Source organism: Asparagus officinalis, chromosome 10 (assembly GCF_001876935.1).
Source record: "Asparagus officinalis chromosome 10, Aspof.V1, whole genome shotgun sequence".
Lineage (NCBI taxonomy): Eukaryota > Viridiplantae > Streptophyta > Magnoliopsida > Asparagales > Asparagaceae > Asparagus > Asparagus officinalis.
Window position 1 is genome coordinate 49,876,298 of NC_033803.1, and position 24,384 is coordinate 49,900,681.

Here is a 24,384-nt window from a genome sequence, read left to right on the forward strand (position 1 = left end):
CAGGTATTGAGCGGCTCTATTCCCATCACGTCCAAGATGTTAATGGACAAGTTGTTCTGACAAGTCTGCAAGAGGAATTCCTCCGTGACGGGATCCCTGCAGTTCATTGCCTGATTGCGGAAGCGTTTGATGAAGGTATCCACCGACTCTCCGCCTTTTTGTTTCTCGTCGAAGAGTGTCCTGATCGACACCTCGGTGTCATCATCGAAGAAATGGGCGAGAAACATGCCTTCCAAGTCCTCCCAGCTGTTGATGCTTCCGGGCTTGAGACGGCGGTACCAATCGAAGGCGGGCCCGCGAAGGGTGCCAACGAATGACCGAACCATCAAAGGCTCGTTGCCAGAGATCACCCCCAAGTGGGACTTGAAGTAGATCAGATGCTGAGTGGGGGAGCCCTTCCCGCCGAACGGCGTGAAGTTGATCAGGTTGAACTTCGCCGGATACGGGATCGAATCCCACTTTCTCAGGTAAGGACACGGAATGCCGGTCCTCTTCACCTCTCGAGCAGACATCAGGGCTTCGATTTTTCTTTCGAGCTCCTTTATCTTTTCGGCCTCACCCATATCCTGTTTTGGATAAGTTTCGAGAGGAATCATACGGCCACCCCCAGTGTTGTCACTACTGGTGGGTCCACCCCTAGCGTTGTTATTTTTAGTGGGGCCACCCCCAGTATTCTTGGGTGGTGCGTCGGCCATGATGATTTCGTCCACCTTTGGATTGCTATCAACTGCGGCGTTCTGGGTGCGACGGTTGGACTCGACTAGCCGGTTTGACAAAGCACGGATTTGTTGGTCGTGCATTTGCTTCATCTCCTGCATAGCCATTCCCATTTCGATCTTGAAGATTTCCTTCTGCCTAGCCAGGGCCTCTTCAATGATTTTGGCTATCTGATCTGTATTGACCATGAGCACCTCTCGAGCTTGTCCTATGCTAGACGTTGTGTCGTCAGAGGCGAGCGCGGAATGAGAATCTGAGAACTCATCATCGGAATGGACTCCTTCATGGACTCTATGGTCGTTGTTATATCCGACGGCTTCTAGCTGAAGCTGAGCTATTCCCGAATTGACCCTGCTTCCTGGAGAGAAGTTAGGGTCGGAACCACTTGAAATGATTGGGGATTTCCCTTGTTGACCATGTTGATGGTAACTTCTAGGAGTTCATCATCTCGATCAACCGATCCTCTTTGGTGGGAATGCCTTGATTTGGGCTTCATCATTCCATCGGAAATTCCCTCGAATATCGAGACCCTCTGCGGAGCGGTCTTGGGGCAGCTACAGGTTGATAATACTGCCCTGATAAATAGTGAGACTTGAAGTAGATCAGATGTTGAGTGGGCGAGCCTTTTCCGTTGAACGGCGTGAAGTTGATCAGGTTGAACTTCGCCGGATACGGGATCGAATCCCATTTTCTCGGGTAAGGACACGGAATGCCGGTCCTCTTCACCTCCCGAACAAACATTAGGGCTTCGATTTTTCTTTCGAGCTCCTTTATCTTTTCGGCCTCACCCATATCCTGTTTTGGATAAGTTTCGAGAGGAATCATACGGCCACCCCCAGTGTTGTCACTACTGGTGGGTCCACCCCCAGTGTTGTTATTTTTAGTGGGGCCACCCCCAGTATTCTTGGGTGGTGCGTCGGCCATGATGATTTCGTCCACCTTTGGATTGCTATCAACTGCGGCGTTCTGGGTGCGACGGTTGGACTCGACTAGCCGGTTCGACAAAGCTCGGATTTGTTGGTCGTGCATTTGTCTCATTTCTTGCATAGCCATTTCCATTTCGAACTTGAAGATTTCCTTCTGCTTAGCTAGGGCCTCTTCGATGATTTTGGTTATCTGTTCGGTGTTGGCCATGCACACCTCTCGAGCTTGCCCTATGCTAGACGTTGTGTCGTCGGAGGCGAGCGCGGAATGAGAATCTGAGAACTCATCATCGGAATGGACTCCTTCATGGACTCTATGGTCGTTGTTATATCCGACGGCTTCTAGCTGAATTTCCTTTGTTGACCATGTTGATGGTAACTTCTAGGAGTTCATCATCTTGAGCAGCCGATCCTCTTTGGTGGGAATGCCTTGATTTGGGCTTCATCATTCCATCGGAAATTCCCTCGAATATCGAGACCCTCTGCGGAGCGGTCTTGGGGCAGCTACAGGTTGATAATACTGCCCTGATAAATTTGGTACACGGACAGTGAGAATCCGCTTCCCGGGTGTTGCTCTTTCGAGACTCATTCGCACCCCCAGCCTGATAGTACAACTCATCGACGCTGCAGTCGGAGTAACCTATCGGCTGCTCACAGGGGTTCTCAGGTATAACGCGTTCGTCTGTCCGACGCGTCTTCTTCTGAGTAAACACTGCCTTATTGGCCTCTGCAAGAGTCGCACGTTTGGAATCACTCCTTTGTGACTGTCCGACGCATCTTCTTCTGAGTAGACGTTGCCTTGTTGGCCTTTACAGGAGTCACACGTTTGGACTCACACCTCCGTGAGGGTGAAACTTTAACGGGCTCCTGATTTTCTGCATGCACCGCCAAGTGGGTCGTCGCAGCAATCAATTTGTTAAGAGGTCGTGTACGACTCCCGGTCTGGGTGTTGGCTTGAAACTCCTTCAGCGATCTCCAGCTCCCTTTGACAAGTGCTTTTCCTCGATTCTCGGGTAGAGCACCGATACGATCCTTCGGAGGATTCTTGAACTTGGGGAAATCCGCGCTGCGGTGGGGCTTTTCCAGAGGTTCGGGATCTGAAATTGATGAAGGTTGGAGAGCAATATTACCTGCTTTTACCTCAGGCGTTGTTTTGGCCTTCGGCATCCAAACTCGTTCGGATTTCGGCGATCTCTTAACGGCCTCTCCCTTTAGCATTTCTCGTGCTTTTTGGACCAGGGCTCGGGCATGCGCACGCAAGGCGCGGCGCTTCTGGATTCGCTCCTCGAGAGTAGAACGGGTTCTTTTGACATGAACCCATTTGTTTGTTTCTGCTTCGGAGGAGGGGCTGGTTGGTTGCCGTGGTTGCTCCTGGCGTTGCCTGGATTTTAGATCTACGTTATAGCGGATCCCATCCATTAGCTCCAAAGCCTCGGCCAGTTGTCGAGCAAGACGTTGACGCTGTCTTTGTCGTGCTCTCTTTGATAATGCCGGAGCGTCTTCAGAAGTCATCTCCTCGGCGGAAGAGGAGTCCGGATCTGCGATCTCAACCACGTTGGACGACGCGGGGACGTCACGTGGTGCAAGTGCAGAGGAGGAGTCCGGATCTGCGATCTCGACCACGTTGGACGACACGGGGACGTCTTACAGGATTTTTGGCAAACCCCCAGCCATCAACGGGTTTGATATGTCTTTACCGATTACCGTTTGAAATCGGACTAGCATGTGAATTATTAAACCCGTCTCACATGTAACGTTGTGCTAAGAAAATCGCTTTTCTTAGACTTGATGCTATGACTTTGAATACATAGACTTCACCATTTCTTATAGGGAAAAGGTACCCCGCACCGCGTATTAGGCGATGACTTATCCATTCTTAGGCTTTGGGATAAAATTCCCCAAGTTTAGACCTTGGTGTCTTGTTTGCGGAAAAAGTTGCTGTATTCATTGCTGCATTCATTACAACTTCAATCGTTACAATGAAACAAAAAGATAGCCTTTTTATAAGACCGGTACACAATGAAAACAAAAGAAATGCAACTCCTTTCAAACAAACGCAAGAGCTGTTTGTCATCTCTTGCTTGCGTGGGTCTTTGGCCTGTGACGGGGATGTTGATATCCGGGATGTTGATATCCGTGGACCACCGGGGCACTCAGATCTGGTCCGGATAAATCGGACAGAGTTTCGTTGATCCGCGTGAGATCTAGAAACTTTCTGATCCGGATAAATCGGACAGAGCTTCGCCTATCCGCGGAGGGATATAGAAGCTATAAGCGTATACCTCGGCTAAAGCGAGGTATTAGCTCTTCTTAGTATTAACGCTAAAGGCTAATACTAAGGCTCGGACGGGTGATGAAGGCTCTGATCAAGACCTCTCCTCCTCTTGTTGAAGCACACGGGCACTCTTCACTGCAGCAGGGCTTCGCCAAGCTCTCCAAAAATCCTCCCCCTCTCTCTCTAGCCTTGCTCCAAGACAAAAGAATTCCAGCCCTTTGAATGAGGACCCAAGGGGTCTATTTATAGTGTTTAGGAGTAGGTAAGGGGTCTAGGGGACCATTAGGGGGTGCGGACACCCCTGGGGTGTCTTGGTTTTGCCAAGACACCCCTCGGGTGTTTCGAGCTTGCCGAGACTCCATTTGAGGTGTTTTGTTGGTTTCCCTGTAGATTCTTCGTCCGGATTCGGATTTGATTGATTTCAAATGCGTTGGGTGCTTGGCGAAGAGTTCGATCCATTCTGGTGATTGGATTATCTGTAGAGTGGCCGAGGCATGAAGGGCGTTGTCCTATTTGTGGACAGTGCCGGGTTCCCGATTGGTCCGAGTCTTGGTTGTTCCGAAACCCTATCCGCTCACGTAGCTCGCCGACTCACTTCAGTCGTTCGTCGACGTCGATTAGGCTCATGTGGATCGGATAGTGACGTTCATCGTCGTTCTTTAACACTGAACCGTTCGTGGAGACCTTTAGGCAATTTTCGATGCCTACAGTCCGCAGACCCGAAAAACTAAATTTTGGCAGTTTAAAGCTGTTTTTCGATCGTTAACCGCCTGGATTTATTTCAACTGATAGAATATTATCCAAGAACGTGGTTAAGTGGTTATAACTGAAGATAAGATCGAATCGATCGTTCTTATCCAAAAACAGGGGGCCCTAAGCCTATAAATATAGCCCAGGGCCTTTATTTTTCCAGATCTAGAATTCTCTAGAGTTGACAAAGCCCTGCCAAACTGAAGACTAAAGGAGTGTGAATTTCAGAATCGAGGAGGATATCAGAGCGAGTTCTTTAATACGAAGAAGAAGAGTTCTTTATATCTGCAGTTCCCGTTCCTTATCCTTGAGATTGCCCCGTTGTGGTGATCTCGAGAAGAGTAATTATCTCGCTGTTGCTGAGATAATTACTTCGGTTTCTTGATTCCTTCATGAATCAACAAAGCTTCGGATCTGATCTGATCGTTTGGTAGTCCATGGATATCAACGTCCCCATCATTGGCCAAGAACCCACACAAGCAAGAGCCGATAAACGGTTTTTATGTTTATTTTCAAGAGAGTTGTAATTTTTATTTTCATTATTTGAATTCGTTGTAAATGATTAAAGTTATAATAAAATTGATAATGAAGGCGACTTTTGATGAAAACAAACTGGCGACTACAGTGGGAGCCAACAGCCTCTGCCGAGGCTGTCGTGACGCAACCGACGATCAAGATCCTGTTAGCCTTCTTATTTTGATGATGATTTACAAACAATTTATATCTAATATTGTTTGTCTAGTATTTGTGTTTTATATTTATTCTAGGCAAATAATATGTTCGAGGATGGATGGAATCGAGCGTTCACGATCATATCAAATGGAGGTTGGCGGAATTGTGGAGTGAAGCCTATGCAATTCAAATTGAAGATCCAAGTTCTAGCTTCATCCATAAGTGTACCAAGTTGAGCTACATCGAAGATCTATCAAGCTTGGGTATATTTAGTTTAGGTTTTATATTATGTGTGTTAGTACTTTAAGCTCAATCATATATACACACACATATTTGGTTTTTATATATATAGTTATATATATACACAAGTTTTGGTTATGACCTTAACAATCATTGTATACATATTTTATTAAGTCTATAAAGTCATTTCATAGGGTTTCAAAACATTGTTTATGTCAAAACATCAAATTTCATGTATATCACATTTTCATGTTTTGGACACACTTGCAAAATACATGAGTTTTCACAAATGGGAAACTCAATTTGAGAAATTCTTTTTCTAACATGTTCAATTTCATGTTTATAAATGTTTCTCAAAGTTTTATTAATTTTAGAATTAATTTGTTATGTTTATTTGAATTTACAAAATCAAGTTTTTAATAAGCTCATGTTCGTGCACATGTTCGTGCATGTTTTTGAAAAACTAATACGTTTTCATAATTGGGAAATGCGATTTGAAAATTTTATTCATTTACATGTTTATACTCATATATATAAACATTTCCCTAAGTTTTACTAATTTTGGAGTTGTTTTGTTATTTTTAATTGAATTTACAAAACCGAGTTTTCAGTAGTTTTTTCAGAAACTATATTAAATATTTATTTCTCTCAACTAGGAAGCGATATTTCAGAAATTCTTTCTCTAACATGTTTATCTACATGTCTAGAACATTCCCTAAAAATTTTATGATTTGTGGAGTTGATTTATTATTTTTAATTAATTTTATAAAGTTAGATACGTAAAATTCCAGAATCTGTCAAAAACAGAAACTATCCGTGAACAGTGCGGTCGACCGTGCTACAGTATGGTCGACCATCATTACTGTAGTGGTCGACCATTGCACAGTAACAGTAACATTTGTTTTTTTGTTTTTTAATGGGTTTTGAGGTTTTTTTAGTTGTTTTCTTCAAGCCTATATATACCCCTTTGTCATAACTATTTTAGATAACTACAAGAAAATATTTTAACAAAGTTTTAACAAGGGTTTAAGTTTTGTTTAGTGTTTGTTTAAAAAACTTTTAAGCATTTGAGAGTTTGAGTTTGTAAAATCAATTCTACAAGAGCTTGAGGAGATCATCTATTGGAGTTTGAGCATCAAACTATTCTCTCTCTATCTCTTGATCTATTGAGAAGTTTTCTAAACTCTATTTCTAGCTTTATATCTATTTGTTTAATTATCATTTTATTAAAGCTAGTTTTATATTGAGTTTAGATTTGATTTCACTCATTGTTTATACACACCCACTTGAGCTTATTGTATTTACATTCATAGTATAATTTGGGTTGTGGGATTGTAACATTGAGTTGTGCTTAATTGAGTTCTCATCCATTGTAGAGAATAACTTTTGTTATATTGTAAGGTTTTCGGTGAGCTAGAAAACCAAGTGTGTTGTTGTAAAGTTTTTGGTGAGCTAGAAAATCGAGTGAGAGTGTGAGGTGTGAACGTTGATCGGTGAGCGTTGAAAACCGACATTGTGAGGTGTAAACATTATTCGGGTAAGCGTAAAAAACTCGGTTGTGATAGTGGAGATCTCCTCGAGGTGAAGAGCGAAGATGTAGGTCGTGGGGACCGAACTCCGTGAACATATCATTTGTTTGAGATTGTATTGGCGCACTTATTTTCATGTTCATATCTTATATCGCCATTGTGTATTGCTCTTTGTTTATTTAACCCACTATCTAGTTTATGTTTATTTCACCATTGCATTAGTTTATATATCCTTGCATATATTTCATCATATACCTCTTTGCTAGGATATATCCCTTTGTTCATATTACATATTCTTACTCATATCATATTGTATATCTATCTTGCAAGAATAATATTTGAATTAGTTTTATTTAGCATAAAATCGGATTAGATTAGCATATAAAATCGGATTAGATTGGCATAAGACCCTAATCACACCCCCCTCTAGGGTCTAACAATTGGTATCAGAGCTTGGTGCTCTTTGATTTAAGGTCTAATCACCTTGAGTTAAAGATCCAAGTTATCTTACTTGTGTTAATCTTGTTTTGATTGCATTTGTATCTTGCTTGCATATTTTTATAAATTTTGGATATGAATGATGAATCTTGTTTAGGCTATGATTATAGTATTGCTCCTAAATTCAATGTTTTCCCCTATGCTCAATGGTGTTTTAGATTCAAAATATTTGTTCAATCTAAAAATATCGATTTATGGTAAGTCATTGATTGTGCTTATATTGTGCCCATGTTGGAGAAATCCAAGTGGAGCAAATATGATAAAAGGATGTTTACAATGAACAAGATTTTGTTAGAATAATTACTAAATGCTCTTAATTCATCTATGTCTAACAAGTTTATTTATTTTGATAGTGCTTACACCTTATGGAAACTTATTGAAGCACATCAAGGGGACTTGGAGGCGATCCGACAAGCTTTGGAGGATCCCGCTTCAAGTTCAAAAGGAGCTTCATGCACACGAGCACTAGGCGATAGCCCTAGTGAGGTTTGCGATTTCGAATCTATTAATGATTTACCTAATGATGAACTTACTTGTGCTAGTGAAAGATTATTGTATGCCTACAAGAAATTACTAAATGATTTTATTGATTTACAAAACAAGCATGTTAATTTGAAATCCGATCATGAGTCTTTAGCTTCTAAGTTTGATACTATTTCTAATGAGAATATGAACCTTAAAGAAAATAATGAAAAAATAAAATTGGATCATGATTCTTTAATTTTAAACTTTGGTAAGTTAACTCATGAGAAAGATAATGCTATGTTAGAAGTAGAATACATTAGAAATGAATTTGATTCTTTTAAGAATAACCATGCATGCTCTACTTCTATTATCAATGATGTTGTATCTAATGATGAGTTAAATCATGTGAAAAACTACATATCTTATTTAGATTCAACCTTAAACACATGCATTGATAATCAAACAAGCTTATGGACTTGTGTGCAAAGTCTAATGCAAACTCTTCTAAGAAACCTACACACTATGCACACATGTATAACAAAGTCTATAAATGCACTAATTGCGGTCATAAAGGCTACCTTGCTAGATTTTGTTATAATGCACAAAAACCCATCAAGCTTAATCATGTTTGTGCATCCCATCAAGCTTCATCATCACGCTCACATGTACACACATATATAGATCATCATAAATATGCCCATATGTACAAATGTGAGTTTTGTGGTCGATTTGGTCATTTGGCCAAATTTTGTTTTGATTTAAAGAGAGTTTCACATTTGCAAAATAATTTTAAAAGACCATTCATGTTTGTAAATGTTTCTAATGTTTCCCGTGCACAACCGTTTGGTCAACATAAGCAAATGCTTCCTTTCCATTGTACTTATTGCAATCGGAAGGGTTATTTAAGTAATTTTTGTTATGACCGTGTTCGTACACCACATGCACCTAAGAGGGTTCATAACTCTAGGGCTTTGAGCTTAAATGATAGGGGTCATGTCCCTAAATTTTTCGGCACCAATAGTGTTTGGGTGCCTAGGGGTCATGTCCCTAAATTTTTCGGCACCAATAGTGTTTGGGTGCCAAAACCATTTTGATTTTTTTAAACCAAGATTTTTTAATGTTTTTATTGTTTGGGTGCCAAAACCATTTTGATTTTTTTAAACCAAGATTTTTTAATGTTTTTATTTTTTATTTCTTAGTTTTGAAAAATTTGTGTTTATGAATTTAATTTGATTTATGATTTCATTTGGTTGATTTATTTTCATTTGAAAACTTTTTTTCATGATTATCATGTTTCTCTTTCTTTTGATTTCATAAATCTTTTTATACATGACGTCTATGTTTTTGCCTTGGTCTTTATTGCATATACTCCATATGGTATTTTGATAGGGGGAGCAATCCCCATATATATATATTTTTTATACTCACCCATGCATATTGATAGGGGGAGCTTTCGTTCTCTTCATTCTTTACGGTTTTCCTCTTTTTGATGTTGTCAAAGGGGAAGAAATATTGTGAGCATATTCTTTCTTGTTTATATGCATGATATATTATACTTTGTATATTCATTTCCTTTCATAAATATATCATTTTTGTAAATTGTTTATCATCATCAAAAAGGGGGAGATTATTGGTCTTCTTGTTTTGATGATGATTTACAAATAATTTACATCTAATATTATTTGTCTAGTGTTTGTGTTTTATATTTATTTTAGGAAAATAATATGTTGGAGGATGGATGGAATCGAGCATTCACGATCATATCAAATGGAGGTTGGCGGAATTATGGAGTGAAGCCTATGCAATTCAAATTAAAGATCCAAGTTCTAGATTCATCCACAAGTGTACCAAGTTGAGCTACATCGAAGATCTATCAAGCTTGGGTATATTTAGTTTAGGTTTTATATTATGTGTGTTAGTACTTTAAGCTCAATCATATATACACACATATTTGGTTTTTATATATATAGTTATATATATATACAAGTTTTGGTTATGGACTTAACAATCATTGTATACATATTTCATTAAGTCTATAAAATCATTTTATAGGGTTTCAAAATATTATTTATGTCAAAACATCAAATTTCATGTATATCATATTTTCATGTTTTGGACACACTTGCAAAATACATGAGTTTTCACAAATAGGAAACTCAATTTGAGAAATTCTTTTTCTAACATGTTCAATTTCAAGTTTATAAATGTTTCTCAAAGTTTTATCAATTTTGGAATTAATTTGTTATGTTTATTTGAATTTACAAAATCAAGTTTTTAATAAGCTCATGTTCGTGCATATTTTTAAAAAACTGATGCGTTTTCACAATTAGAAAATGCGATTTGAAAATTTTCTTCATTTACATGTTTATACTCATATATATAAATATTTTCCTAAGTTATACTAATTTTGGAGTTGTTTTGTTATTTTTAATTGAATTTACAAAACCGAGTTTTCAGCAGTTTTTTCAGAACTATATATCTGTGTTCAAATATTTATTTCTCTCAACTGGGAAGCGATATTTCATAAATTATTTCTCTAACATGTTTATCGACATGTCTAGAACCTTTCATAAAAATTTCATGATTTTTGGAGTTGATTTACTATTTTTAATTAATTTTACAAAGTCAGATATGCAAAATTCCAGAATCTCTAAAAAACAGAAACTATCCGTGAACAGTGCGGTCGACCTTGCTACAGTATGATCGACAGCCATTACTGTAGCAGTCAACCATTGAACAGTAATGGTAACATCTATTTTTTTTGTTTTTAATGAGTTTTTGAGGTTTTTTAGTTGTTTTCTTCAAGCCTATATATACCCCTTTGCCATAACTATTTTAGATAACTACAAGAAAATATTTTAACAAAGTTTTAACAAGGGTTTAAGTTTTGTTTAGTGTTTGTTTAAAAAGCTTTTAAGCATTTGAGAGTTTGAGTTTGTAAAATCAATTCTACAGGAGCTTGAGGAGATCATCTATTGGAGTTTGAACATCCAACTATTCTCTCTCTATCTCTTGATCTATTGAGAAGTTTTCTAAACTCTATTTCTAGCTTTATATCTATTTGTTTGATTATTATTTTATTAAAGCTAGTTTTATATTGAGTTTAGATTTGATTTCACTCATTGTTTATACACACCCACTTGAGCTTATTGTATTTACATTCATAGTATAATTTGGGTTGTGGGATTGTAACATTGAGTTGTGCTTAATTGAGTTCTTATCCATTATAGAGAACAACTTTTGTTATATTATGAGATTGTAAGGTTTTCGGTGAGCTAGAAAACCGAGTGTGTTGTTGTAAAGTTTTCGGTGAGCTAGAAAACCGAATGAGAGTGTGAGGTGTGAACGTTGATCGGTGAGCGTTAAAAACCGACATTGTGAGGTGTAAACGTTATTCGGGTAAGCGTAAAAAACCCGATTGTGATAGTGGAGATTTCCTCGAGGTGAGGAGCGGAGACGTAGGTCATGGGGACCGAACTCCGTGAACATTTGTTTGAGATTGCATTGGCGCACTTATTTTCTTGTTCATATCTTGTATCGCCATTGTGTATTGCTTTTTGTTTATTTAACCCACTATCTAGTTTATGTTTATTTCACCATTGCATTAGTTTATATATCCTTGCATATATTTCATTATATACCTCTTTGCTAGGATATATCTCTTTGTTCATATTGCATATTCTTGCTCATATCATATTGTATATCTATCTTGCAAGAATAATATTTGAATTAGTTTTATATGGCATAAAATCGGATTAGATTAGCATAAGACCCTAATCACCCCCCCTAGGGTCTAACAGATCCCGATGAACGAAGAGGTCAAATATGAATTCGACCAGCAGAAGTTTGAAGAGTATCTCTCTTCCTCCTCCTCTAGATCTGCCTCTCCTCGTAGGCGCAGAAAGGCCTCCTCTTCCAGGAACACTCATCGGACTTCGGGCTCGAAGATCCAAGATCCACTCACCGCCACTGCACTTACACCTTGTTACGTCCCTTCAACGTCCAACAAAGTCGAAGCTGTAGATCTGGGCCTCCCCACTACCTAAAAGATAGCTGTGGAAAGCGTGCCGACTCTATCAAAAAGAGTACGCCAAAGGCAACGCTAATGCCTTGTGCGTTAACTGGCTAAGACTTTGGAGCCAATGGATGAGATCTGTTATGATAGGGATCTAAAATCCAGGAAGCGCCAAGAGCAATAACGACGATCAAACAACCCCTCCTCCAAAGTAGAGAAGGATGAATGAGTCCGCGTCAGAAGGACCCACTCTACTTTTGAGGAGCGAATCCAGAAGCGCCACACATTACTTACACATGCCCGCGTTCTTGTGTGAAAAGCGCAAGAAATACAGAAGGAAGAGGCAATTAAAAAATCACCCAAACATAAACAAGTGTGGAGGCCGAAGGCGAAGTCAGCGCCTAAGGCAAAAGTGGATGAAGTTACCATTCGGCCTTCGTCAACTTCAGATCCTGTTTCCCCTATCCCCGTACCTCCGACGAAGCCATATGGTAGCGTGGATCTCACCAAATTCAGAGTTCTTCTGAAAGACAGCCTTGGTCCTCTCCCTGAAGATCGAGGTAAAACACCTGTTAAGGAGCATTTGGGACCGTTGAATCGCTCCCAAATGACCATTCAAATTGGGAGTCGAACTAATCCCCCCAATAATAACAAAGGGAAAGCCCCTACGATCGACCGCATCGGATTACGAGTTGAAGTTCAAGAGCTCGTTGGAGTTTTACACTCACGAAGGCGTAAATCCAAACGAGTGACTCTTGGAGACGCCAATGAAGTGTTATATCCCCAGAAGAAAATGAGTTCGTCTAATGACGATGTTATACCTGGGAGGTCGTGCCAATACACGATGGGTTGCTCTGGTCATTAGGCCAATAAGTTATACTATCAAGCTGGGGGTATGAATAAGTCTCGGAAAAGAAATATCCAAGAGACGGACTCTCGTTGTCCGCGTGTGAAAATCATTAAGGCATTGTTGGCAGAATGCAGCTGCCATGGGACTGCTCCCCGGAGGGTCTCAGTATTTGAATGAATCTTTACTGGAACATCCGAACCAAACACCAGGTGTTTTCGCAGAAGAAGGCCAACCGGCTTAGTTGATGAGTTCCCTCGAGTAACTATCAACATGGCCGACAAAGGCAAGTCCTCGAGACGCTTTAATCCTGAGCCTTTTGCAGAAGTATCTTAGCGCATGACTTGGCTGCGGTCTGGAACTATCGGACCTAGACCCAGGAGGTCATGGTCCTCCGATGATGAAACGTCAGATGCTTGCTCTGTGTTGGCTTCTGACGATATAGCATCCAGTGCAGGGCAATCTTATGAATCATTCATGATTAATGCCGAGCAAATGACTAAAATTCTCGAGGACGCTTTAGCTAAGCAAAAAGAGAATTTTAAATTTTAAATAGAAATGGCCATGTAGCAGATGAGGGATATGCATAGTCAACAGATCACGGTGCTGGAAAATCAGCAAGGAGAGTCCAGCCATCGCAATAATCCTAATCAAGTTGATAGTGACAGGGAGGCGGACGAGAATACCAACATGGATCCCCCTCCTGTGGACAACAATACTGGGGCTGGCCCCTCAGATGATAATTATACAAAGGAAGACCACGTCACTTCTCCCCGGAATCGCTCGAAGAAAGATACGAGCGAGGATAAGAAGATGAGGGACTTGGAAAGCAAAATTAATACATTGATGAGCACTCAAGAAGTAAAGAAGTCAGGAATACCCTGTTCTTACCCAAGAGAGTAGGAATCAATCCCGTACCCGGCAAAGTTTAATTTGATCAACTTCACACTGTTTGACGGAAAGGGTTCCCCTACTCAGTACTTAATATATTTCAAATCTTATTTGGGAATAATCTCAGGAAATGAGCCCTTGATGGTATGGTCATTCGTCAGCACTCTTCGCGGAGTAGCCTTCGATTGGTATCATCGTCTTAAGCCGGGGAGTATCAATAGTTAAGATGATATGGAAGACATATTTCTTATGAATTTCTTCGATGACAATACCGAAGTTTCAATCAGAACGTTGTTTGATGAGAAACAGAAGGATGGAGAGTTGGTGGAGAACTTCGTTAAAAGATTCCGGAACACAGAAGGATGGAGAGTTGGTGGAGAACTTCGTTAAAAGATTCCGGAACAAAGCGATGAATTGTCGAGATCCGGTCAGTGAAGATTTTATCCTCGAGAAGCGATGAATTGTCGAGATCCGGTCAGTGAAGATTTTATCCTCGAGACTTGTCACAACAACCTTTCACTAGATATCCTGGAAGCCATAGGAATGGCACAATCCAAAACTTGGAAGGACTTAAAAGTGCAAGGAGAACGAGCCGAACGTTTCCTCAAAAGAAAGAAGGCCGAAAGAGGTCAAACGGCGACTAATACTCTGAAGCAGAATTTTGTTCCTCGAGGTAAAGGGAAAGCTCAAGCGAATATAGTGGATGTGAACTAGACGCTTGAATTGCAATCACAACAGCAACAACAACCACAAAATGGGCCTCAACAATCGCAATGACAACAGAGGTCACAAAAGCCAAAGACTACCGAACCAAAATTCCCAAAAGTTTATTCTTTTAGGGAGGACGAGGTTCCCGGTCTCTTCAAACACCTCGTGGAGAATAAAAAGATCAAGTCACCCCTAATTCAAGATCAGGAAGACGCCAAGAAGGTTAACGACCCGAAATATTGGGCATTCTATAGAGCGGTGCATCATCCTACCAAGGCATGTTACGCCCTCAAGGATAAAATCCAAGCGTTGATCGATGTTGGAGTCCTTACGGTGAAATCGGCCAAGGAAAAGAAGGTGGGTGCGAATGCCATATCAATTAGCTTCGGATCTATTCCTTTGAACTAAATCGGCCAAGGAAAAGAAGGTGGGTGCGAATGCCATATCAATTAGCTTCGGATCTATTCCTTTGAACTGGTTCCAGCCTGAGCCCGTGATAAATGTAGCGGTAAAGACTGTCAATAACGATCCTCACAGACAACGCCAGAAAGGACTTGTGCCACACACAGCCCCAAATGGCGAGATTCTCTGTGTCCATCCTGATCTGATCGAAGATGAACAATGGGTTGGGTTGTCATCTAAGAAGAAATCAAAGGGGAAAGGAAAGTTCTGTTATGGAGTTGCAGCTATTCCAGAAGAAAATGATGAAGGAATTTCCACTTTCCCACTCTCCGAAGACGAGCAAGAGGTCCTTGCTACCAGGAGTGGAAATGAGTACTATTTCAAATATTCGAGTGCTTCCGATCAATTGGCTAAACAGGGGGTAACCAAAATCATTCCCTCTAAGACATTAGCGAAAATGGGGGTGGTCACGACTCCCCCAGCACCAGTTGAAAAGACTCAGTAAAAGCTAAAGGAGAAAGAGCTGTTATACCAGGAGGGCCAGAACCCGAAGTAGTCTCGATTCAATCAACCGATTGGGAGAGACAAACTGGGGATCTCGAACACTCTGCAACGCTTTGATATTATGGCATAGTTAGCTAATATACCGGCTAGAATAACTCTACATGAGCTACTAGGTCTTTCGAAGGACACGAGGGAAGCACTACAAGAAGTCTTGGCCAACTCTAACGTTTTCCTGACTCAGATAAAACCATCCCCTGAAGAACCAGAGCCTTCAGTGCAGCATTGCAACCTCGCGGCACACCACCTTTCCTACATTTATTTCACCAAGGAGGACATGCAAACAAAGAATTCAAAGCATGACCGACCCTTGTATTTCACCGGGCACATTGGCTCTAGCGTTGTCAACCGGATCCAAGTCGATCCGGGTTCCGCTGTTAGCATCACGCCACTCTGATTGATGTATAATCTCAAAATACTGGCCAGTAAGCTGGCCTCCACGGACACTACGATCTACAGATTCAACACCAGTGGGTCCAGACCATTGGGTAAAATCCGAGTAAAGTGCCAGATTGGAGATTTAAAGTCGAAAGTCACATGCTATGTGATTGACGTAGAGACTTCTTATAACCTACTGTTGGGTCGACCTTGGATCCATAGTAACATTATAGTCCCTTCTACCCTCCATCAGTGTCTTAAATATGTAGACACTAACAATGAGATCAGGATGGTGGTCGCGGATAAGTAACCGTTTAAGGGGTTAGAGAATTATTTTACCGGCTCTCTTCTCTATGACGCTAAATCCGATATTGAACCATCGGCCCAAGGCACGGACAGCGGAGAAGAAGCTGATACCGAAGCTGGGCCTGATTACAATGGTGGTTTTATACTTAATGACATTGTACCCATTGTAATTAATCTTGACGATAAAGAATCACCGGACAACAGTTGTAATTGGTAACTTGCCGAAGGAGTAGAAATAAATGATGATTTAGAGTATTCTTTGTGTCTTGATAACATCATGAAAGGGTTGTATGATGCCCCTAACTTGTATATGACACTCCAATCATCTTGCATGATGGACAAGCATGTGTAGGATTCGTTCAGAACGACACTTGTCATCCCCGCAAGGGCAGGGGTGAGAAAGAAGTCGTTTGCAATAAAGGGAAGAAATTTTCGATACCAGACCACTTCTTGGAAGAAGATGACGAGGATGTTAAACCTGCTCCTCATCTATTTAGATATGACACAAAAGTGCGTAATCTTATGGAGAAATATGGATATGACTTCTCACTTGGGGAAAGTCTTTGTTTTGGTCGAGGTCCGCGAGTTCTGTCTCTCATGGCCTATGTACCAAAAGGAAAACCCTATAATTATTATAGCCACAGAAGAGGCTTAGGCTATGTCTCCTCGTCCGATGACGAGTGTTGCTGGCAAGTCATCGATCAAATAGCTAATAAAGGAAAAGACGGGCATTCTTCTGATTCTTCAGCTTAGGACTCCGACACTAGTCTTGGAGAAATGTTCAAGGGACTAATGTCAAATATGACTGCGATCGATCCCGTCACAATTGAGGAGGACGATCAAATGCCAACCTAACCTGGGAAGACCCTTGGGTTTATCACCTAAATATGCAGTACGGTGATAGGTTTGAACAAATGGAACCCCCTGCCGAAGACCAAGTAACCCAAGTAAATATGGGTGACGAGGATAATCCAAAACCGATATTCATTAGCAACAGCCTCCCGCCAAATGAGAAAGAAGAGTTAATTGCCCTCATTAGAGAGTACATCGATGTCTTCGCCTGGAACTACGAGGATATGCTATGACTCGATCCAAACATGGCAATGCACTGCCTCAACATTAAGCCAGATGTTAAACCTGTCAAACAACAGCAAAGACGGTTTCGTCCGCAGATCATGAAAGCGATCGAGTCTGAATTTAAAAAGCTTATTGACTCGAGTTTTATCAGGGAGGAGCAGCACCCTGAATGGCTTGCCAATATTGTCCCGGTCCTTAAGAAGAATGGGAAGATCAGGATCTGTATCGATTTCAGAGATCTTAACACCGCATGCCCAAAAGATGATTTCCCTCTTCCCATCACGGATGTTATTATTGATAATACATGTGGGTTCGAGAGAATGTCCTTCATGGACGGATTCTCTGGTTATAATCAGATAAAGATGCATCCAGATGATGAAAAGCATACCGCGTTCAGAACACCCCAGGCGTTTTCTGCTACACGGTTATGCCCTTCGGCTTAAAGAACGTAGGTTCCACATATCAGAGAGCTATGTCAAAGATTTTTTAGGAGCATCTCCGGAAGACTATCGAATGCTACATGAATGATCTAGTCGTGAAAAGTCATGACAAGAATGACCACATCAAAGACTTGAAGACGATGTTCGACCTGATGCAGACTCATCAATTGAAAATGAATCCTACCAAATATTTTCTCGGAATGTCCAACGGTAAATTCCTTAGATTCATCGTCACCACTAAGGGTATTCACATTGACCCTGATAAAGTGAAGGTAATTAATGAGTTGCAACCCCCGAGAAACCTTAAGGAACTCAGAGGATTACAAGGACGGTTGGCTTATATCCGTCGGTTCATCTCAAACCTTTCGGGGAAATGTCAACCATTCTCCAGGCTCACAAAGAAGGGCGTATCATTCATATGGGACGATGCTTGTCAAAAAGCATTCGAGAATATTAAAGAATATCTCTCGAAACCCCCTGTACTCGTTGCACTGAAATCAGGCAAACCGTTCTTGATTTATGTCAAGGCGACGAGCTACTCGTTAAGTGCATTACTTGCACAAGACGATCATAACGGTCACGAACAAGTAGTATATTACTTGAGCTGGACCCTTGTAGGTACCAAATCCCGGTATCCAATGATTGAAAGGGAGTGTCTCGCCTTAGTATTTGCAATTCAAAAGATGCGACACTACTTGGTAGAACAGACTATTTACGTCATTTCCAATGTTAACCCAGTCCGAGTATTCATGACGCAGCCCATTTTCATGAATTGGCAGTTAGCAAAATGGGCCCTGCTTTTGTCCCAATACGACCTACACTTTAAACAACAAAAGTCGGTTAAAGGACAAGCTATCTGTGATCTTCTGGCAGCTAACCCAACTACGGATACCGCCAAAGTATACGACGATTTGCCGGATGAAACCCACGAAGACAACGTAACTTCCCATCAACAGGTATGACGTTTGTACTTCGATGGTGCCTCTTGAGCAACTAATGTAGCAAGTGCTCCTGGATGTTCTAAGATTTCCTCTGGAGTTAGAGTTGTCTTAGTTTCCTCAAGAAAACATGTGATGCCTCGGGCCTATTCGCTGACCGAGCCATGCTCAAACAACGTAACCGAGTATAACGCGCTACTTATTAGACTCAGCTTTGCTAAAGAGCTAGGGGTCGAGTACCTTGAAGCTTTTGGTGACTCTCAACTAAACAAGTTCAAGGGGAGTATGAGGTCAGAAAATAGGATTTGATACCCTACCATAAGACGGCCGTTGAGATGGCATAATCATTTGAAGGATTCTTCATCGAATACATTCCACGCTTACAGAATGCCTAGCGGACGCATTAGCAGTATTAGCAGTATCTCTGGCACAACCTCCAGAAACGAAATAATTCATTACAGTAAGAACTCACCAGCTCTTCGTATCAATCTATGATGTAGACGATGGAGAAGAGGGTACTAAAGAAGTACATTCAACGCAAGTTGAGTTCGAGCCATGAGATTGGCGTTTTCCTATCATCGATTATGTCTTACACAGGATTTTACCGGAAGACGTGAAAGAAAGGGACTCAATCCGACGGAGAGCGTCAAGGTTCTACTATAAAACAGAGAGTCGAACGCTATATCGTCGGGGGTACGATGGTTTGCTACTATGTTGCTTATTGACTAAAGAAGCTGAAGAGGTCCAAGGAAACGCATGAAGGAGTTTGTGGCGCACACTAACCTGGCCCCAAACTTTATGACCGCATCAGAAGAATGGGATATTTCTGGCTCACTATGATAAAAGACGCAGTCGCGTACGCACGGAAGTGTCATGCGTGTCAAATACACGTAAATTATATGCACTAACCGTCAGAGCAACTTTACCCTTCAGCCACGTCATGGCCTTTCAAAACTTAGGGAATGGACATTGTTGGTCCTATTTTTCCTTCGTCCATCAAAGGCGACCGGTTTATCCTAGCAATTACAGATTACTTCTCCAAATGGGCTGAAGCAATTACGCTCAAAGAAGTAAAGACGAGCAACGCGATTGCGTTCATCAAGCACCATATTATCTACCAATATGGTGTCCCAAGGCGAATCATACACGACAATAGGCCCTAGTTTGCCAGTAACGTCTTCATCAAAGTTTGTGAGAAGTTCAAAATTCAATATGTCTCATCGACGACTTACAATCCCACAGCAAACGGGTTAGCAGAGGCCTTTAACAAGACTATCATAAAAATTTTATCAAAATACATGAAAACTAATAAACAAGATTAGGATGATAAGCTTGGCGCAGCCCTATAGGCCTACCGTACCATGGTCCACACGCCGACGGGATCGATCCCATATTCTTTGGTATACGGGTGTGAAACCGTTCTTCCATTGGAAATTCAAATTCCATCTATTCGGATCGCTCTTACAACAGAGTTAACAACCAAAGAACAGCATCAGAAATGTCTCGAAGAACTCGAGATGCTCGACGAAAAGTGCTTAGAAGCTCAACAGCACATTGAGTTCTACCAAGCCAGAATTTCCTGAGCTTTCGATAAAAAAGTTCGACAACGGAGTTTTAAAGAAGGAGACTTGGTCTTAGCCATCCGACGGCCTATGATCCTTAATTCCAAGAAGAAAGACAAATTTGAACTGAAATAGGAGGGGTCATTCGTAGTAGAGACAGTCTACCCGAATGGCGCATATCGCCTTATTACCAAGAAAGGCGCTTGGCTCATGATGCCGATAAACAAGAAATTCCTGAAAAAGTACTACCCTTAGTACGTTTGGGATAACCCATGTAACGGAAAGTTCCCGAAAGAATACTATATGGGGTATTCTTAGGGATAACCCGGTAGTTACAAAAGGGATAAGCAAGAAATCCCCATTTGGACTCTGAATGTCCTTAATGATGGAATCTATCTCATTTTCGAGATTAAATTCACCAACTTTCGTGAATAGTTTTGTTGAGATGAGATTCGATAACTTTGATGAATCAATCTTCCCTCACGAAACCCCCACTAGTGTTTGACAATTCGTAATCTTTCACCATAAAGTCCCTCACTGATCAAACCAATTGACGGTGAGTCCACCAAAATCCTTATCGGTTAAATCCATTCAAACCATCGCCGTGTTTGTGCATTTAACACTCGTGTTGTTAAAACACTAACACGACACCTTTTCCGCCAATCTTTGGCAATTTCAAACTTTGCGTGTTAAGTACTGATCACTTGGCATCGAAATCCTCCATCAAGTGGCTAGTACAAATCGGCATTTTCACTGCTATCTGTATTCCACTCCCACTGCTTTCTTGGTCAAACCTATAAAAGTTAGGGCCAAAACCAGAATTCCCTCTCGATTCCTTCCATGAACGAGAGGTCCACTTTCAATTGAGCAATCAAACCTATAAAAGTTAGGATTGCCTCAAACCCACTCGGCCAAACCTATAAAAGTTAGGATCAAAGTTCGAATTTCACTTCGATAAACGAAGAGCTCTTTTCAGTTTAAGCAACCAATCCTATAAAAGTTAGGGTTGCTTAAATCTTCCCGATTCTCGGAGTGGAGATCCCACTCTTAGTTTCATCTTTTTGGATTCTTAAGGTGGAGATCCCACCTTAAGTTTTCCCTGCAACTAGAGACATGGTATAAAATCCTTCCTCTTCAGTTTTGAGAGATAGAATATAAAATTCGTCCTCTCCCGCTATGGTTTAGTCTTTCACCGAATGAAAAGACACCAGAATACAAGTCTATGTATTCAATATCATAGCGTCAAGCCTAAAAGAATTCATTCTTTTAGCACAACGTTACATGCGGAACGGACCTATACAATCTGCATGCTAGCCCGATTCAAACGGTAATCAGTAAATGCACATCAAATCCGTTGAAGACTGAGGATTTGCTAAAAATTTTAAGTCTGCATCTAACACATGCTGCCGGTTTAGTCTTTCACCGAATGAAAAGACACCAGAATACAAGTCTGGGGACTTTTATCCTGAATCCTAAATAAGGATGAGTCAGCGTCAAACACGCGTTGCCGGGTAGTCTATTCCCGTGACAAAGACAAAGTCTATGTATTCAATATTATAGCATCAAGTCTAAGATAATTCATTCTTTTAGCACAACGTTACATGCGGAACAGACATATACAATCCGCATGCTAGCCCGATTCAAACGGTAATCGGTAAAGGCGCATCAAATCCGTTGAGGGCTGAGGATTTGCCAAAAATCCTATGAGCATTATGCCCACTTGGTCCATAATCAACAAAGAGAAATCATGATAAAAGATGAATACACTAAATCAAATACTGGGTCTATACTAATAGATCAAGTCAAAGCATACAATAATAAAGCTCATTGGTCCGAACGCAATCGGCGACCGGGAATGTGAAGTTCTAACATAGAGAGCTTGATGCGGCATAATTATGTACCAAAATTGCAAGTGCACAATTTATCAAGTTATAGTATAAAAAGATATCGATCCCACGAAGAAGGTGATTTTAAGAGATTATTAAACTTGGTTCTTATATTTTGTGCGTGACAATTAGGAATAAAGAATAAGTGTGATTTTGTTGAGTGATTGTTATGAATATATGCAAAAGATAATGAATTGAATTTTAGAGGAGAGAAAGAAGAATCAAAGAATAAATGAAATCACAAGGCAAGAAAAATGAATGAATAAAATCAAGAAATAAAACCAAGAATGAAAAGAAAATTTAAGAAAGTTAAGATGAAGGATTCAAAAGAGGTAAGAAATCTAGAATATAATCCACTAACCAATTTCAATTACAAAATATAAACTATTCTCTTTTTATCATATTTCAACTTAGATTTATTAAGCATAGATTATCAAACCATTTAAGGAAAGTGTAACCTATCAAATTATCATCTAAGTTAAAATCACTATTCATGATAAGAACAACAACATGATAATAATCCTAGAATTCATAAGCATAACCTATCAAACCATTTAAGGAAAGCATAGATTATCAAATTCTTCTTCTACCGATTAGTTCTCTAGTTGATTATCCTAAACATGAACATTTTAAGTACAAAAGAATAATTCATACAATATAAAAGAAATTAGACTAGTTTCATACAATTCTAAGATTCTTACAAGAATTAAATTCACATCTTAAGAAATAAAAACAAGAAAAAGAAGACTAATTACAAAATTAAAAAGAAAAGAAAAATCTAAACTATGAACAAGAAATAAATCTAATTACAAAGAAAATAAAAATCTAAACTACAAAATAAATTGCAGAAATTAAATGCAAGAAAAATAAATCTACTCTACAAATTAAAGTGCAAAAAGAAAATAAAAAAGACAAGAAAGTAAATCTACACTACAAGCATGAATTTAAATCTAACTAATAAGCAATAATAAAGAAATTACTAAAAAGAAATAAAAGAGAAAAGAAATGCAAACCTTCAAATTGCTCTTCATCTCCATCCTCATCATTCAACAAAGAGGAGAAAGAACAAATTTAAAGAGGAAAAAATTATTTTTATTAATTGCAACTAAAGTTACAATTTTTGGAAGGCCTTCTCAATTAAGAGTAGCCCTCCTCTCCAAAAGGAGTTTACAAAATTTTCACACCTCTAACCCCTCACTCTCTACCCCTATTTATAGTAATCTTCAATGAATATGAGCCATTGGATTTGTCTTGAGCCCCAAGCAACAATCTCCACATTTGAATTTGCTTTTTGTTCTTCTCTAGCCCATTATAGGAGGCCCACATGATTTATTTGATTTTCAAAAGAAAATCAAAGTTCAATTCTGCAGCAAGCCTCAAGTCCGGCCCATGTGGGTTCATTTTTTTTTTCAAAATAAAATTCAATTTGCAGCCGACCCAATTTGGTGTTTGCAATCAAAGGTAATCTCCAAGCCAGCAGGTCCACTTCATTTACAAGTCCGGCCCCTTTAAGCTTCCCTTGATGATTTTCCAAAATGAAAATATACAGCTAAACAAGTCCGGCCCATTGCAGCTATTAAGTCCGGTTTCTTGCATTTGATTTTCCAAAAATCACAAGCTTGTCATATTCGGTCCACTGCAGCAACAAAATTGGGTGTTATCTTTGTTTGATGGGCTGGGCCTTCAAGCTTACTTGATAAAAAATTGAACATCCAAATCTCAGCAGCAAATCCGGTCTTCTTTCATTAAAATCCAAATTTTTGCATCCAAGTCCAATTCATTCCAACTATTTGCATCCATGTCCAATTCATTCCAACTATTTGCATCCATGTCCAATTCATTCCAACTCTTTGGTGTACTCATTTTTCTTATGGGCTTTGGGCCTTTTAAAATTTAAATATTTCACTTTGGCTTCTTTTTGCTTTGGGCCTTCACAAATTCAAAAATTTCACTTTGGCTTCTTAAATTATTTCTTCATTTAATCAATGGGTTTTTGTTGAGAGTTTGAGATTTATTCTTCATTAACCTGCAATTAAAAGATAAAAACAATTATTAGTGGTATATTTATTCATATAAAATAGATAATGAGGGTATAAAATTGTAATAAAATATGATCATCAAATACCCCCACACCTAAACTTTTGCTAGTCCTCTAGCAAAGAAAATAAAAATAAAATCCTAACTCACTTTCACAGGAATCGCGGTTGTATTTAGCGTATACAACAAGCCTTTAAACCCCTAGGTTACCCTAGTGGACGAGTTGTAGTCTCATGAGGGTTTGCAGTGAATATACCCACAAAATTC